The following is a 12,318-nucleotide window of genomic DNA, read 5'->3' as shown; positions in this document are numbered from 1 at the left end:
TACAATCAAGAGATGGAGAGAACAAAGAAAATGAAAAAAGAAAATAATGTTTTAACATCAGTTGAATCATTCAGCCCAATGGACATGCACTTCTAACTTTCCATGCCTATGACATACAAGGACTTGACTGTTGCCTCCAGCCAGCCTCAGGAGGAAAAAAAAAAAAAAAAACATACTTTGATCTCCTTTGACATGAGTCTTTTTTTTCTGCCAATGTGCATCTATATCTATTTTGCATCTATCCTATGCCCAGTTATGCTACAGTCTATAAAAAGGCAGGGTCCTAATTTACTAGAGTGAGAATACTATACAAATTCAACTTCTTTTCCTTACATATATTATCATATCATTTCCTTTTATCTCATCCTTCCAGAACTCTAACATGCTTTAGGTTCCATTTAAATTAAAAGGCTGATTATGAAAAGGTGAATGCTATTTTGTACATTACAGGCTGGACTCTACTCAGAAAAAAAAAAAAAAGAAAAAAACATGATTTAGAGAATAGGGACCAAATTAAGTAGGCATTACACACTTCATGGGGTTTATTTGGTTTCATTATGTAGTATCTACAGTTAGTCACACTGAGAAAAAGGAATAAAGAGAGAGTTTGCAAGTATGAGTTAGGTGTTCACATTTGTTCAAGTATTGCAGTAACGACTTCCTCAATCAGAAAAAAAAAAGTACAGTAAAACACTGTACTGATAGCCCAGCATGCCCCATTAGTCACTGTGGGAATAGTAGAGTGCTTTAATTCCTTCTAGACATCAAGAAAGCAAATAGGAAGGAAGCTGCAAAAATCTTTGTCAAAGATAAGATTTAATGATAAGATAAGTTAATCTTTTCTTTTACATTTATTGAATGCTTCCTGCATACCTTGCTATGTGAGAGAGAAATTTTAGAAAGTCTTCAGATAGATGTAATTAATCTAAGAGGAGGGAAAGTAGAGGTGGGGCAACATGACACTAATGCAATGTACATATACTCATGTACTGTGAGTGGCTGTAAAACAAATAATATTATGAGGAGGAAAACTTATTTACTCACTAGAAAGAACTGGGAAGGCTTTATGGATGCAGAGGTACCTGATTTGGGCTGCCTAACAGATGGAGAAGGAGAGGGATATTACAAGCATTGTCATACCAATAGGGACGCAAAGGTTAAAAATTTTATCCTTCTCTAGTTATCAATTAATCTCCCTTTCCTTTCACTACTTGGTTCCTCAGATAATTTGTCAGTAGACATTCTCTTTACTTCTTTACCATCCATCTATCCCTAACTCCCTGTAATTTGAAAAGCCACCCATATTCTCTCAGATGATTAATGATCTCAATCAAAGTTTCTAAATCCAATGGTCTCTTCTTGGTTCTTGTTCCCTAAAGCTAGGTGATGCAACTAGCATGGTTGGCAAATTCTCTGTCTTTGAAACACTCTTATAGAGCCAGATGGAGACAAAGTGGATAGAAAGTTGACTGTTGAGTTGAGAAGAAATGATTTCACGTATGATCTCAGATACTTACTAGCTGTATAACTCTGGGGAAGTCATTTCAATTCTGTTTGTCTCAGTTTTTTGAACTATAAAATGAAGAAATAATAGTAAAGCTCTCTCTTGTGAGAATCAGATGGAATTATATTTATATAAGCAATCAGCACAATGCTTGGCACATAGTAAGTTCTATAGAAATATTGATTCCCTTCCTCCATACACTGGTCTCAATGACATTGTACCTTTCTCACAATTCCTTCTGATTTCCTTTTGCTGTCTCCCTTTCGTTCTATCATTGCCTAAGTGTGGTCAGACTTTTGTCCTTTCCTCTGCTTTTTGTACACTCTCCCTCTGAGACGTCATCTCTCCCATGGATTTAATGATCACTCTTACAACTATTCACCTTCCACTAGATTCCTCCTTCCCTGCCTCATCATAGAATCATGTTGAGGTTCTTAAGCTGTGCCACAAATGATAAAGTCAGGTTTGACCAAGCTAGAAAACTTTTGCATCTAGGCACAGTGTGACAAAATGTTGACACTTATTACCAGAAAGTGACAATTGAGTGATAAAATTTGTTGGCCACAGCAACCTATGAAAAAGAAAAAAAAGTTCTAAAATGCCCTCAGATTCTTATGACAACTTTTCTCTTTCCAGAGATGGTAGCAAAATGTCACAAAAGATAACAGAATGCTAGGAAGCATCCTTCTTAGTGCATCTATAAACATTTAATAGCTGGCCCTTTCAATTATATAGGCTTTATTCATCAAGCAAATAAGTGATGAAGGGGATAGAGATCCTGACATGGAATCAGGAGTTTAGACACAAGTTTAAATCCTACCTCAGACACTTCATATGTGATTCTGGAAAAATCAATTAATTATTTTCAGCCTCCATTTCTTCATTTGTAAAATGGGAAATAAATAATAGTACTAAATTTCTAAGATTATTGAGAGGGTCAAATGAAGAAACATGTAAAGCACTTTGTAAACCTTATAGTGTTGTATAAGTGTGAGTTGTTTTCATTATTATTACCAGTCAACAAAACCATATGGTAAAAGGTAAATATAAAAAGGTAAAATAAACCACAGACATATTACTGCACAAAACCAGGATACATAAAAAGATAGAGCTAAGTTGAAACAAATAAAGGAGTTGGCAGAGTTACCTTTTTCATGTACCCAAAGGCAAGAAGAAAAAATTTCATGGGATGCTTGCTCATCTTACCTTACAGTACACACAATGAGTATAAGTGAACATTTTTCCAAAAAGGTGACAATAATTTATAGGCTAACCCCTCTATACAAGATAAAAAACAAAAGGGATTTTAAGAGGAACCTGCCAAAATATACCAAAATCAGGGATCATAATATAAAATGGGGCACAGAGGAGGAAAGTGAAAAATATGTTAGAAAAACATGACTTAAGATTAAGAAATGAGAGAAGCTAAAACCTGAGAGGCTCCTCAGAAGTCTTATGCCTAACCAAGGCAGGTACCACTGATGGACACTACTGAATCCATAATTGAATAGGATCGTGGAGTTAAAGCTGAAAAGTAATTGACATGTTACCAAGTTTCTCCTTTTGCAGAGACAGAAAAGAGAATGAGAGAGAATATAAATGACTTACCTGCCTTTATCTCAACACTTCTCACATGGAAGAACATCCCCTGGATTTGACCTCCAAAAGTCATGCCCCCAGAGCCTGGGGATTTTAATTCACTCAGTTTAAGGACTCCTATCATGTCTTGATTGCTAAGTAATTGGATGCAAATTTGTCTAGCTCATTACATACATCATTCCTAGACAAGAATATGCTACACAATCCATTTGATCATCCCCAGGGGCTATCTAGCTATATTACTATCAACTCTGGAACCTCCCTCTCCTTCTTGCTTTCCACCTTTTGTTCCAGAAACAGTAATTAAATCAATAATACCATAGATTCTGAATAGAACATGTCAATTAATTGTTCTATAGATCAACTTAGCATCCCTAAAATTCCCCAGATCAAAAGTCTCTTCCCTGTTTACTACTCTACTCTATGTGCTACCTCTTCCTATTAGAATCTAAATTCTTTGAGTGTAGGGACTATTTCATTTTTGTATTTGTATACCCTGTCCTTATCACAATACCTGATATACAGAAAGTACTTTACTGTTTTTGCTCCATCCATTGATTCAATCTTTCATTCATTTATGGTCCAAGGTGACATAGCCATTAAATGACACAATTATTACTTAAACATGTCTTCTGACTCTAAAATAAATGTTCTTTCCACTGTGCCCAATATGATGAGTTGAAATTATATGGTATTTGGAAAATTAGTGTTAAGTGCATGGTACTCTCAATAATCCCAAACTGAACTTTATTTTAATATGGTGAGAACTAAAACTTGCAATTACTTAAAACAATAATAATAAATTATTATGTTAATAAGAAGAATCATAGAACAATAATTTTATAAGTATTGTCTATAAATGGTCAGGTGGCTACAATAAAAGCCAAAGTTAACACCAAATTAGAAAAAAAGATAAAGAAAAAATTTGCTGTTTGTGAATATAGCAGTGCAAGACCAACTAGCTTAAAGAAATGGCTAAATAAAAATTAAAGGGGAAAAGGGAATATAAAGAAGAATGATTTTGAAGTATTCAAAAATTAAGAAAATATTTGTATGAAGGAGATAGAACAAAGACCCAAAGAACAATATACCTACTGGCTAAAACCATATAAAAAACATTAAATTCAGAACAAAATTCAGTTTAAATACAATGAATGACATTGGTATTGCTGGTTCAAGACAAAGCCTACCTCCACCCCTCTGCCATTTTCTATAACAGAATGGCCTGCTCTCACTCTAAAATACTCTCTTTTGTATATGTTGTCTGTGTTGTTTTTGTTAATACATTTCAGAGAGTGTACTTTAGTTGTGTTTTTTAGACTAAGCAATGTCTGACCATGTCACTCCCTGTTTTAAGAAGTTTCACGAGCAGGGTCAAGAGATCATTATATACTTCAACAACAATACTATATGATGATCAATTCCGATGGACCTGGCCATCCTCAGCAACGAGATCAACCAAATCAGTTCCAATGGAGCAGTAATGAACTGAACCAGCTACACCCAGTGAAAGAATTCTGGGAGATGACTGAAAACCATTACATTGAATTCCCAATCCCTATATTTATGCCCACCTGCATTTTTGATTTCCTTCACAGGTGAATTGTACAATATTTCAGAGTCCGATTCTTTTTGTACAGAAAAATAATGGTTTGATCATGTATACTTATTGTGTATCTAATTTATATTTTAATATATTTAACATCTACTGGTCATCCTGACACCTGGGGGAGGGGGTGGAAGGAAGGAGGGGAAAAATTGGAACAAGAGGTTTGGCAATTGTCAATGCTGTAAAATTACCGATATATACAACCTGTAAATAAAAGGCTATTAAATTTAAAAAAAAAAAGAAGAAGAAGTTTCATGGTCCTGTTTGTCGTTTAATCTGACTCCAGCCTATTCCTCTAGGCTGGTTATACATTCTTCCTACCACCCTATCCCAGGCCAAACTAGCCTACACTCTATTTCCTGCACACAATATTTTATCTCCCACTTCTGGTTTTTTAATTATACTGCCTCTCATGCCTAAAATGCTCTTTCTCCTCCTCTCTACCACTAAAAATATCCAGCTCCCTTCTAGGCTCAGTTGTAGGAATCTTTCCTTGATTTCTCCAGTTATTAATGTTGCCCCCAAATTTTGTATTTATTTTACATATCTATGCATGTGTAAATAAAAAAGAAAGAAGGAAGGAGAGGGAAGAAGGCAGAATATGAGATGAAGAGATAGAAAGAATTAAAGAGAGCGAGAGATAGAGAGATTGAGAGGCAAATAAAGAGAAGTAAAGGAAGGGGAAGAAGCTGAAGAAGAGGGAAGGAGAGAAAGATAGAAAGAAAGAGGGAACAAGACTACCTGTGATATTCTCAACTGTTAGATGAAATATTTTGTGTGCTCTAACATAAGGAACTTTGTTCATGTATCCCTAGTCCTGTCACAGAATGCATAAGTACTCATTGATTGACTTTCTTAAAGCACAATTTATCAATATTTTACAATGGGAAATGAACAAAAATAAAGATATGCTTCTCAATATTCATATAAAGTTAACATCTACAAGAACATGGCATAAAAAGGCTCAGAAAACACTGCAGTCAGAAAAGTTAATCAGCATTCTCTTAAAGGGATGCAGTGTATGGATGCTGGGCTGAGTCCATCTTCCTGGGTTCAAATCCAATCTCAGACACTAACTGTATGATCCTGGGCAAGTCACATAAGCCTGTTTACCTCAGTTTCCTCATTAGTAAATTGAACTGGAGAAGAAAATGGCAAACCATTCCAGTATCTTTGCCAAGAAAACCATAAAGTCAGTCAGATACAACTGAACAAGAACAATCATCTTAATGATACTTTATAATGACAAATCATTGGATAAAGATAGAAAGAGTAGTTAAATAAAAATAATAATAACAATAAAGTCTGCATCCTTAGTCCTGACTTTTCTCATAGCAGAGCAAAAAGAGACCTGACACCTTGCCAAATAATTGAGAAATTTTGGGAAATGAATTAAGTAAACTCACATAATTACCAGCTAAATCAGGACTTAAAATGGGTTTTAAGAGATTTCACTATATTGTGTTGCCTCTAATTCCAGTTCTATTTTCCCAGATGTTTGTTGAATATTTCCATTTGAATGTGGCCCCATCATTTCAAATTAGGCCACAAACTAAACACTTCACCACCCTCCATCCCCTGTCTACACATATATAGATATCGACCCCTATGTCTAACTCCTCTCTTTCTTCCAATTGCACCATCATTTCTCAACCACACAACTCTAAAATCTTATAGTAATCTGTTCTGCCTTCCTCTTCTTTAATTTCTTCCTGCAATTGGTCATATTTTTTGATAATTCCCTATTCTCTTATAAATTCTTTCGTCTCTTCTTTTCTATACTCCCTTTATCCCTTATTCCAATTATATAGATTATTGTAAGAAAATGCTATTGTCTCTACTTCCTCTCTATTCCTTTTTCTCATCCATCTAACATATTGTTTCATTTTGTTTTTTACCAAACCTATGAAATCATCTGTGTATAACGGTCTGTGATCAAAGGCTGATAAAACAGGCACTTAAGGTTTTCTTCTGGGCACTTCTAATACGATTCTTTGTAGCCTTCCCAATACCTATCACAGAACTGTCCATATGGTGGTGTTCAGCAGATGTCCTGATTGATTAAATCAATGAGAAAATAAGTATAAAGAGCCCATAAATTTCAATGTGTTCCAAGAGAAACTTGAACTCAATTCTTCACAATACTGAAGCAAGTTCTTCTATTCACTTTACCATGATGTCTCTAATACTAGAATAATATTACTTTAAAACTATTTTAATATGCTCTCCCCTTCTGCATCTAAAATTTTAAAAATCTGGCATTCAAGGCTTTCTTTAAGCTGAGCCCAATTCTGCCCCAAATGAACTTCTAGCCTAGAAATAATTATAAAGTCACTGTCCTACAAATATTCTTTGCTTATTCAAATGTGTTTTGACTACTGGACTTCTTCCAAACAAATAGCCTCTCCATATTCCCAACTATCCAAACCCTACCCACTTTGCAAATGTCAATTCAATTTCCACTTCTTTTAGGTGGCAAGTCAGTCAACAATTTAGTTTCCATTACACTTATTATCTGCCTCTCTCATTTGGCACTTATCAAATACTGTCTTGTGTTATTTTAAATTTTAATGTAGGTATATCTTTTCTCCAACTAGATTGCATCTCCTCTAGAGTATAAAGCATATGTTTTACAAAGTGCTTTCCTCACCACAATCCTCTGAGGTGGGTAGTGAAAATATCATTACCTCCATTTTATGGATGAGGAAACAGGCTTAGAGTAATTGACTTTCCTTAGATCACACAACTTGTCAAAGATACAACTCAAGCCCAATCTTCTGACTCCAAATCATTTTAATTTTATTTTCAACTAATGAAGTTCATTTTTTAAATAGCCATCCAAGGTTTCCAATACAAGATCAAAAGAAGTGTGGGTTTTCTTCTAGGCACTTCTAATGTGATTCTCTTTAGCCTGCCCAGTATCTAGCACAGTACTGTCCATATGGTGGTTTTTGGTAGATGTCCTGATTGATTGAATCAGTGAGAAAATGAGCCCAAAGGCCTATAAATGCTCTTCACTAAATATTTCTAGGCAAAGAAAGAAATTCTTCATTCAAAGAAAGAAAAGTTGTTTAATTTTTAAAGGTACAAAGATTTGTAGCATAATCACTTGTAGGTGGAATCACTCAACTCTATCTATGTAGAAATATATATATATATATAATAAATTTGTAATATAATAAAGCACACAATTATATATATGGATATATCTTTATCTCTCTATATATGTAGAATATATATACATATGTATAAGGTTGAATCATTCAACTCTATCTATGTATATTTATATAGATAGAGTTGAGTGATTCAATCAAGTTATCCTACTCCATTTAAAGTAAATATTAACATTTCCTGATACCTCAGCAATTCTCAATCAACCAATCCCATTCTTCAGATTGTGCAAAATGCTTTTGGATAAAAGAATGCCATTGGGAGGAAGAATGTTCAGATTTTAAAACTTAGTCATATGAATATGGAAATATGTTTAAAAGAATTGCACATGTTTAACCTATATCAGATTACTTGCTGTACAGATGGAGGAAGAGGAAGAAAAGAGAGGAAGAAAAATTTGGAACACAAGGTTTTATAAAGGAGAATGTTAAACAATCTTTGCATGCATTTGGAAAAATGAAATACTGTTTTTAAAAATTTAGTCATGTCCTATGGATCATCAGTAAAGCAGATCATTTTAGAACCCAAGTGATTTAAACATCTAGAAGAAAGTCAGATTCTGTCAAGAAAAAAGCATTCCAATTCAACTCCCTGAGAATTTGTTTGGAGAGACAGGAGTACTTCTAGATTCAATTTTGTTCTCCTCTTCCTCATATTCATGTGGTGAAAGAGCTTGCATCTTCAAAGAGCAGAAGGATTTTGGACTTCTTATTTTACCACCTGCCTCCTAACATCATTCGCTGGGACAATCACAGGTACTGGCAATGTCTATATCAAGAACCCAGGATAGACTAGAGTCACACTTACAACTCTATAAAGAACAATGCAAAGAACCTACAAAATACTAAAAAGAGACAGCCAGCAACCAGGAGCTTTGCTATTTGTGATTTTTAAGCATGAATCCACTTTCCCTTGAATTGTAAATTTGTACTGTGTTCAGTGTTTTGGGGGGCATTCTTTTATATCAACTTTTGTCACTGTAAAACCTTAGTAAATAATCCCTTTCTAAAAGCTATTTAGGACTATGTCACTAAATTGATAATCTGACAATTATGGCAGGAAGCATACCAATGGGAGCTCATTGAACTTGAAACATATCTCCAAGCCAGAATTATGACTTGTTCCTAGGAGAAGTATGAAAATAATTACCAGGCTTTATAGTCTTCTCTAAATAGTTAAACTCTTGTGATTTGCATAAAATAGCAAACATAATGGGAGGTTGGTTGAAAGCAATATCTTAATCTGTTTCACCCAGATCTTCTGTTTAAACAAGCAAAGCCTTAATATTACTTGCTCCAGAAAAATGGTAAGAAAAAATCCTAAAATTGATTTCTTTAAGTCAGAAAACAGATAATGGATCCATAAGAGGGCTAAAGAATGCAAATAAAAGGCATGATCATAGTTCATTCATCTGCTATTTTCTATGGCTAGCACATTGTTGTTATTCATTTGTGTCCAATTCTTTGACCTATTTGGAGTTTTCTTACCAAAAGTACTGGGGTGGTTTGTCATTTCCTTCTCCAGCTCCTTTTACAGATGAGGAAACTGAGGCAAACAGAATTAAATGACTTGGCCAAGGTCACATAGCTAGTAAGTGTCTGAGGTCATATTTGAACTAAGGAAGATTGAGTCTTCCTGACTCCAAGCCCAGAACTCTATTAACTATACCACCTAACTGCCCATGACCAGCACAGGTGAGGAGAAATAATTATGTTTCTGGATGTTACTGGATGAAGAATTTATAATCCTTCCAACCTAGGAGGGAAAACAATAAGCACAGCACCGTTCAATGGATCATAAACAGAATCTAAATTAACCCTAAAATTATCATTCAGCAGAAGTGAGGCTTAGCCAGCAGATAAAAGGGCTGAATGAAAATAATAGCTGACTTTCCTTCCACAAGGAAGAGGCTTACTAACTTTAACATCTCCCTGTAGGTAACAGAATATTAGGTGGCTTTGAAAATAGTCAAATACTTCAAGAACAAATGAAAAAAATGTGACTAGCAGCATATGATGAACAGGAGGGTATCAGAAGATAATTGGTACCTAGGGGAAAGCAACAGAATTGTGAAACCCATCATGCAGCACGCCCAGCAGAATGCAACATAATGATATAACCAGAAAATGTCAATAGTTCTACATGAAATAGGAGTTTACCCTTTTCACATAAGCATCCTGGTCAAATCTTTTCTGGTGTGCATTCCTCTATCTGGGTGTCCTGACCACACATATTCCTCTCATTCCATATGGATAGAAGTTATGTTGTTTCTTTTATTATATTGTGCTATTTTTTTAAATTGTCCTTATTTTTGAACTGTCCCCTGTGGGTTGACTAGTCTTAGGGGCTGGGTGTTGAAAAGAACCCTTTATATATATATATATATATATATATATATATATATATATATATATATATATAAACTGGGATATCTTTTGGAAACCTACAGTTTAGATGATATAACTACAACATATGGGGTTTATCCACATTATACCAAATACTCAGATAAAACCAAAAAGATCACTCAAAGAAAACTAGGTATTTGGTGTACATGAATGATATGGAAGACAATTGAGTTTAGCAGATAGATAAAAACTCTTTGAAAAAAAAATAAAGATCACACAGGATAGCTACAGTGAGCAGAAAATAAAGTTATATTTCTTGTTTTACCTGATAAAAGAATACATTATCTATGAAATGGTACAGTATATAAGAAGCACATAACTATTATCATAAAATATTTATTAAGCACTACAATATGCTGTAGGTATTATATAGAACCTAGAGGAACAAAGAAACATATTTTTAAGAGAAGGTGCTTCAGTGGCTCATGGGATAAAATCTCCAGTTGTTAGGTGAAGAAATAATGTTATGGTTTGATTCTAAAAAGAGCTTTTCTTTGGGGTGGTTCTTGGTTTTGCCAGGGCATTTCTTGATATTTCCATTAAGCCAGAGTCTCTATATCAAGACAGTAGAGAACTGATTTAAACACATAGACCTAAGCGTGTTTAGCAGGTATTACGTTCCTGTTAGAAATCACACATGGAGGTAATCAATTGCATTATAAGTTATGTATCCCAAGCTGTGACCAAGGGGAATAGTGATAGCAGCAAGGTCAACTGCCTTAGCATGGGATTTGGAGGTAGGGACTGGTTTGGGGAGAAGGGAGAAAAAATGCATCTGAAATTATAACACAATAACTGAAAATTAACTAGGCATTTTTGATATTTTAAAAATAGGAATCATTTTAAAATTGTATCTGATAACAGTACTGTAAGCACCATCTTCTCTAAAAGCTGGGAATCCTCAGGAAAGGAATTTAACAAGGTAATATAATGTCTCAGTACAGAAAGCTATTCAAGCTTTACATTTTAAAAAGACTATTCCATGTTATTTGGTATCAGGTCCATATGTATAAAAGTGCAACTGTAAGCTCTTTTTTTAAGCTATCTGAAACAAAAATTCCAAACCCCTAAAAAGAGAAGTTAACAAAAGAAAAGAATTTTAGGTCTGGACGTCTTGTTTATTAGACGTTAAGCATATAAATATGTTCAATGACAATACAATTGAATGAAACCAAACAGGAAATAAATGGAAGAAAGGAGGGAGAGAATAAGAAATATGTAAACACAGTATCAAAGGTTTGAAACACTCTTTTCTTTCCATTCCCTTGTTATTCAGACTTTCATTCAGTAGAAATTCACACAGTGACACCTAGTGCAATTGAAATGGTTATGACATCCTGGCAAACTAAGACAACCTTCCCTGAAAATGCCATTTTAATTTCAGCTAAAATAAGCTAATTCAATCATGGTGAAAGGCTCCCATTTCATTTCAGACCCCAATCTGCATGCATATTCTAATTATCATTTGAATCTATTTAAAAATGTATCATGCTTGTGGATCATAATTTTAATACAGTTCATCTCCTAACAGTCAGAATTGTTGGATCATTAATATCCATAATGAGGTAGAACTGCAATTAAAAGTCTCAATGAAATATTCCTTTTCTTTTCAGTGGCTTGCTAGGATGGGCCAACACATTTTATTTTCCCATCTTCCTCTTGGCTCCCAAGTCTGGTGTAAGAACTCTAGGGCCTAAAATGAATTCTATTTAAAATAAGTTTTAAGACAGCTTTAAAACCTGTAAGCAGAAAAAATATTCCTAGTCTCATTAATTTATTCTTCTCTTTATTTTCCACAATGAACTCCTCTAATTAAATAACAATTTTATAGAGTCTGTGAGTTATATTCTACATATAGTAACAGCTTTGCCTTCCATCTTTCATAGAGCAAAGTTAGCTATATATCCCACCCCCTTCAGGGGAACTTTGAGAGATATAAATGCTTTATTATACTGCTACTGGCCCAAGCCCCCATTCAGCTATGGTCCCCTTACTGTTAATGATCCCTATCATGATTAGCATCTCATATC

Source organism: Sarcophilus harrisii, chromosome 1 (assembly GCF_902635505.1).
Source record: "Sarcophilus harrisii chromosome 1, mSarHar1.11, whole genome shotgun sequence".
In the NCBI taxonomy this organism is placed as follows: Eukaryota; Metazoa; Chordata; class Mammalia; order Dasyuromorphia; family Dasyuridae; genus Sarcophilus; species Sarcophilus harrisii.
Note: the sequence above shows the minus strand (reverse complement) of the source record.